Genomic DNA, 7472 nt, shown 5'->3' with positions numbered 1-7472 from the left:
AAGGGGGGTTTGCTTGCCTTGCTGCTCTGCAGCAAAGGACTGATCGACAGGGTCGTAGATGTACCAGGCAGCAGCGTCAGTCTCGGGGTCTACCGGTAAGAAGAGGGGGAAGAAACAATAAATAATAGCACCGATGCAACACAAAGCATGACATGGCAAGATGCAGGCTAGACATGAGCTAACGCAACAACATCCGTCATAGACGGGTCGGAAGAATATCTGACGATATTTTCCGGGTCTCGGGCTACTGCCGGTTATACTGGAAACGATGGAAATGTTCCATGTTTGCTATGCTAGGGACGCGTGACAGACGAATGGACCGTGTATCCGGGTTCGTCTCGTTCTGCTGATCAACTTTCATGTTGAAAATGTTTCGATCTGACTTACGGATTATTTAAAATTATTTTTTAAAGTTTTATTCAATAATTAGGAATTAAAAACAGATTTTAATAATTTAATAAAAAGCTATTATGACATCAGCATGATGGCATGCTGACATCAACAGTTGACTCGGCAACTGACCAGCGGGTCCCGAACATCATGGGCACAAGTTTTAATTTAGATTAAATATTATTAATCAGATTAATTTAATGGGGGACCCACGTGACATACTCTAATTATTCTAATTAATTAATTTAAATAATATATCTATTTATTTATTTAATAAAACATTAATATTATCTTTATTTTTATTTTAACTAACGCGTGGGGCCTCCGTGTCATAGACAGCGGGTGCGTTCGCCCCACCGGTAAGTGACCTTAGGCCAAATACTCGATTTTATTCATAGATATAAACATGCAAATATCGTATTCCTCCAAATACCTATATACACAATACATACATCGCATCTCATACATACATACATTCATATATACGGAATAAATCATTTGTTTTTATTTTATTTAACTCTCAACACTCTCATCTCTCTCTCTGTTAACACAGAGACAGAGAAAAACTCTGTGCTCTAACTCAACATAGAAGAACAACTTCTTCAAATCCTCCTACCGGTCACTACCGTCGACGGATCGGAGTCCCGTTTGCCGGAACGGAACCGGGACGGTGAGGGGAACGCGACGTTGGGAGGAGCCCGAGGAGGGGCTCACCAACGTTGATGAGACGGCCCGATGAAGCCGGAGTTCTCGTGTGGCGGAGGTGATGGCGGTGATGGCGCGGTTCCGGTGGTGAAGGTGACGGTGAGGACGGTGGTGACGGTCGTTGGAGAGGGCCTCCCGGAGTCGTGGCCGGAGAGGAGGGCCCTCCGGTGAAGAAGGGGGTCGGACGGATCCGGCGAGAGCTGCCCCGACCTCAAGGGGAGGTAGGCCGGCAGGTCATGGTGGTCGCTGGAGTTGGAGGGGGGGGGCGGCTGGTGGTTGAAGGGGCCGAGTGGGCCTTGCTGCCGGCGGGTGGAGGAGGCCGGGAGGGAGATGGAGATGCAGGGGAGGCCCGGTGGGGGAGGGGGCTCGCCGACGGGGTGGAGACGTAGGGGAGGGGCTCGCCGGCCGGGGTGGGGGCGAGGTGGAGAGGAGGCCTCGGTGGGGGAGAGGGAGATCGTGGGGGGGGGGGGGTTCTGTCGTGGGGGCAGTGGGAGGGAGAGAGCCTCCCGTGGGGAGGGGGTTACGAGAGGGAGGGCTATCGGTGGAGGTGGGGCCCCCCACGAGGGAAAGGAGCCCCTGGCGGCGGCGCAAGGGGGAGGGAGGGAGCGAGGCAGGGGAGGGGCTCCCTCGCCTAGGGTTTGAGGGGAGGCGCGGGGTGGGCTGGCTGTGGCCTGGCCGGCTGGGCCTCTAGGCCCAGTTGGGCCAGGTGGGTGGGGGGTTTCCTCTTTTCCCTTTTTTTGTTTTGTTTTGTTTTGTTTTCCTTTTCTATTATTTATTCTTTCAAATTTCTTTTTTTTTCTTTTTAATTTCTTTTGTTTCTTTTGTCATTATTATTTTTAATACTTTCTTTCTTTAATAGTTAATATGAATTTATAATTATAATTATCTTTTGTTTTCAATTTCTGAATCCAGATAGAAATTCAATCCGGGTCAACGATGGTAATTCTCGATGATGTGGCATCATTTGCGGGTGATCACTATAGCTTAATTACAATATTTAGTGTAGCAAAAGTCGAGGATGTCACAGAGATGGAATTTGATAATTATGTGAATTCCACTTCAATTGTTATGACCAAACATTGGTCAATGCAAATCAGTACCTCAAAATACTAACTCCATACATGTGGGAACAATTTGTTATGAGCTTTAGGTCGAATCAATTAAAAGGGTGTCCAGAAAAATAACCGGCTTGAAGTGATGTTTGGATCCTAATTCAAACCAACTTCAACTTAAGAAATGATAGCCACATTAGCCTTGGCATCTTTCATTCCATGTCTTGAGAATGCATCATAGTGTTGCATTTCCGTGAAGTAATGTTGTTCTTTCTTGTTTGTCGGTGTTGTTCCCTCTCGGTAAACGATGTTTCCGACGATGTGATTGTTGACATTGATGAAGACTCATTGCTATCTTCAGACGTGTCAGGCAAGCAAACCCCCCTTGAGCATATTGATATAAACCCACTCTCTCGCTCCTGCTCTCTTCTACTGCATCAGGACAAACACGATTCAACTGTACATGTTATCGGTAGTTGAACCCATTCCTCTGCATGACCTGATTTTGTCACAGTAAATAGTTGAAACCACTTAGCATGAGTAGCAACTGCTTGAGCCTTGTTGTGCTTACTCATCCATGCTTGTTTACAATGCCTGCTATGCTTAGAGTCGTGTCGGGTCTGATCCATCTGAATGATGTATCGGAATGATTGTGTTCATATCCTATAGTGTGAGAGTAAAGGTGTGAATCTGATTTGGTAAAGGTAGCGATGAGGGGCCATGTACGAGTACATGACGGGTTGCCTCATTGGGACCGTCCTTAAGAACAGAGTTCTGTGAATGTTATCCAAGACAAGATACTACCATGCATTGGGCCCTGAAATATGACCCCGCTCGGCTTATTAATTGCCTAGATCTTTGTCCAGGAGTTGCAATTAGTTTCTGGTGTTTGTAGGAAAAGTGTTGGCGGCCGTGTTTAGCTCTGCCCGACGGGGTAGGCTTCACTACGGTAGATACACAGTGGCACGGTGTACCAAGTGGCACCCGGATGGTGGGCTTGGGAACCCTGCGCGCATCGTTTGGGGCCGTAGAGGAAACCTCGGCCGGACTTCCTTGCGGGTTCAGTCTCAAATAGGCGATAAACCTGGACTAGGGTCTTGTGTGGTTAACGGTCGTGGCCGACACCCACGCCAGTGCTTCAGCTTGAAGGTTGCCGAGATGCATGACGTGCATATGGTGCTAAGTGGTGGGAGCATGTGTGAAGAAGTATACCCCTGCAGGGTGATTTAATCTGCTCGAATAGCCACGTCCTCGGATATGGACTACTTGGAAACATTACATGGTACATAGACAATTTAAATGGATACTCTAAAACATGCAAGATAAGTGTGAGTGCTATGGAAGGCCTTCTCGTAGGGGAGACGAGAGTGGATCCATAGTGGTGTATTGAATTGGTGAATACGTGGACTCGTGTGCGTTATCCCACCTCAAAGAAAGAACTTGTAGTCGTAGTACAGGTTAGCCAAGAGTCAAAGCTGGCTTGCTGCAATCAAACCCCACAATCCTTTCATTGAAACATGATGCATATGTAGATAGTTCTGATGTAAGACTTGCTGAGTACCTTTGTACTCACGGTTGCTTTATTTATGTTTTTTGCAGAGAAGACTTAGACTCGATAAAAGGTTCTACGCGATGTGTTCGATGTTGACCGAAATAGCTTGGGAATCCCAGACAGAGGTCTGGCTCCTTTGGTAGGGTCGTAGTAGCTTTTCAGGCTCTTCCAGCCACTTTTAGTAGATGTCTGTACCTAGACATGATTTGCTTCCGCTTTTTATTTGTATGACTTGAGTGTCGGGTCACGAGACCCCTACTTGTAATATCACACTATGTTGATTCTTATGAGTCTTTAATAAATGCTTGAGTCATAGAGTTATGTTGTGATGCCATGTTGTATCTACACATATCGTGCATAATGTGTGTATGTTTGAAATGCATTATATGTGTGGGATTCGACACCTAGTTGTTTGCCTTAGTAGTACTCTTTATAGGGAAATGCCTCTTTGTGATTCCATCGGGCCTTGGTAGCTTTCTACTGCTCGGAACACATTGATTGACCGGCATGTATCCTTCTTTGCTGCTGTGTATGTCCCCTCGGGGAAATGTCACGCGGTGTAATGGAGTCCTTGTAGCTTGCTACTACTCGTCTACACACGCTGATGACCGACACCTGCTTTGCTGGGTTATGTATGCATGTCCCTGTACGGATGTACCGCTTGGGTTTATAACTAGTCATGTCGACCCGGGTTCTTTGTCGTTTGAACGCTAGCAACATATTCATATACGTGAGAGAAAAGATGCAAACGGACCCGGCCAAGGTAAGGTGGCAGCCGTGGAGTTTACCGTGCGTGAGGCCGCAAAGTGATGTGATGTGTTACATGCTGGGTTCTTATGACCTAGGATTGGGGTCCCCACAGCTTTGACGTCGGGCCCCACCGGAGGGTGGTCGCCGGCGACCATAGCCGCGGCGGAGGACTCGCCGGAGACGACCTAAATGGCGCTACAGAGGTCCAAATCAAGCGCGGTTTGCAGCTACAGGACGCTGTCAAAGCGACCGATCTGGCAGGGGCGTCAGGAGGCGCTCAGGTGGCCGGAAAAGGTGCCGACGACGAGTGTGCGCGGTGGCTGGAGCTCTGCTTAGTCAGGATTGAGGCTAGGGAACGTGGGGAAGCATGTGAGGCCAGTTACAGCTTCCTGCGAGCGCGGAGAGCAAAGCGAGGTGCTCGGTAGCGGCCCTAGGTGGCACTGGCCACGGCGACGCCATGGCCGGCGGCAGGAGCTTCGGCTCCGATGGCTAGCAAGGTTAGAGGAATGGGAGCTCGATAAGGAGAAGGGGAACGAGTCCGGTGGCTCACAGGGATTCGATTGGAGCAGACAGCGAGCTCGGGGACACTTTGGTTGGCGCGAATCGACGAGGAAGGTCCGGCGACCGGAGGTGGAGAAGATGGCGGCGACGCGATGACAGGGGGCCTCCGGGCTTGATTCCTTCTTCCAGGGGACGAGGAGGAGCACTACAGGGCTTTGGGGCACATCAGCTGGGCTAGAGGGGGCTCGTGGCCACGGCTACAATGATCGACGGCGACAAGCAGGCTCGGCCATGGTGGGAGAGGGCGAGAGAGAGATGGACGGAAGCCAGAGAGGGGTGGAGAAGGGAGAGGCATGCACGGGGTACTCATCCCCGCCGTCTACGTGGCTCGGGCAAGTAGGAGGTGGCCAGGGGACGTGGCCGCGCTCGCCGGCGTGTCGGCACACAGCTGCTTCTCCTCCTGGCAGGAGGAAGAAGACAACCGTGCCCGTGGTGGGCTGGGCTGGACGAGGTAGGAGAGGTTAGTTCTCTCTCTCCTTTTTTTCTATTTTTATTCTGTTTTCTTTCTGGCATTTAGATTTAGGATTTTAATAAAACATTTAATCATTTTATAAAACCCTAAAATAGTATTATGTGACAGTAATAAAAATAATCAATGCCACAAAATAGTTTCAACATTTTTGAAACTTTTAATTTAAAAGAAAACAAAATAACTCCATTCCAAATAGTTATTTAATCAAATCAAAAATCCTTTTTAAAATGTTCGTGTGACTTAGAAATTTGGTTTGACAAATTTATTCCCTGTCACTATTTTGCCAAGTATTTGGAACATTTTCTTAGTCCCTTTTAAGGTATTAATTTTTATTGCCTTGTTGTCAATTTATCAAATCATTGGGGTTTTGATCACTTCCCAATTGTAGATCATCCCTATTGTATTAAGTTGATTTGAATGCATGCATGAATGCTCACTGATGCAACTAACTACAAGCTATAATCTAGGGCTATGACACCTACCAAATGAACACAAAGTGGGAAGCGTCGAAAGCGACCCACTAGAGGCAATGCGAGCGATGCCAACAATTGCACTGTGGGAAACAACGACACCCGTGGAGGCGTTGAGGACAAGGAAAATGCCAATGATCGATGGTGCCACACGGACCGAGCACTTGGATGACCCCGACGACAGCAACTACATACAAAATCGAAAGAGGACACCAGCCTCGGACTCAACAAATTCGTTGTCCCCGAGAACTAATAATATCTTGAGGCCTTTTGGTAATGGCTCCTTACAACTATTCAAAGTATTAAACAAGGCTGCACACATCTTAAAGCTGACCAACATACACCCAATGATAAATGAGTAGAATTCTTGGCGTCCAAACGGGATCTTGAGGATACACTTGAGAGTCAACCCAAATCTTACCCATGAAGACGCGTGCTTCCAACATTCGATGATGAGGTGTATGATGACCTACAAAACAACTACAACCGCATCGATCGGCTTGACGACCCATAAGTATAGGGGACTAATAGTAGTACTTTTGATAAGTAAGAGTGTCGAACCCAACGAGGAGCAGAAGGAAATAATAAGCTGTTTTCGGCAAGGTATTCTCTGCAAGTGCTATGAGTAACGATGATAGATAGCTTTATAGCAAGATAATTTGTAATAATTAACAAGTAACAATAGTAGCAAGGTGCAGCAAGGTGGCCCAAACCTTTTTATAGCAAATGATAAGCCTAAAAGTTCTCTTATACAAAGTAAAGCACTCTCGAGGACACATGGGAATGGTCATCTAGTCACGTTCATCATGTTTAGTTGATCCACATTCGTTACTTTGATAATTTGATATGTGGGTGGACCGGTGCTTGGGTGTTGTTCTTACTTGAACAAGCAACCCATTTGTGATTACCGGATCTCACAAGAATTTGCAACTATGAAAGAATAATTAAGATAAATATTACCATAACATGAAACATGTGGAGCCAAATCAGCCCCTTCGGAATAATGTGTAAACTAGGGTTTAAGCTTCTATCACTCTAGCAACCCGTCATCTACTTATTACTCAACATTGCCTTCCCTTAGTCCCAAGGATGGTGAAGTGTCATGTAGTCGACGTTCACATGAAACCACTAAAGGAAGCAACAACATATATATCATCAAAATATTGAAGGAATACTAACTTCACATGATTACTTATAACAAGACTTCTCGCATGTCCTCGAGAACAGAAGTAACTACTCACAAATCATCACCATGTTCAAGATCATAGGTATAATGAATATGATTAATGATCCGGATATATTATCTTCCACCAAGTAAACCAACTAGCATCTACTACGAGATGTAATCAACACTACTAGTAACCCCTAGGTACCAATATGATGTCTTGAGACAAAGATTGAATAGAAAAGATGAACTAGGGATTGAGATGAGATGCTGCAAGTGAAGAGGTTGATGAAGGTTTATCCTCCCACGACGGAGGAAACGTTGGTGATGACGATGGCTTCAGTTTCCCTCTCCT

The sequence above is a fragment of the Hordeum vulgare genome, chromosome 7H (genome assembly GCF_904849725.1).
Source record: "Hordeum vulgare subsp. vulgare chromosome 7H, MorexV3_pseudomolecules_assembly, whole genome shotgun sequence".
NCBI classification, from domain to species: domain Eukaryota; kingdom Viridiplantae; phylum Streptophyta; class Magnoliopsida; order Poales; family Poaceae; genus Hordeum; species Hordeum vulgare.
Note: the sequence above shows the minus strand (reverse complement) of the source record.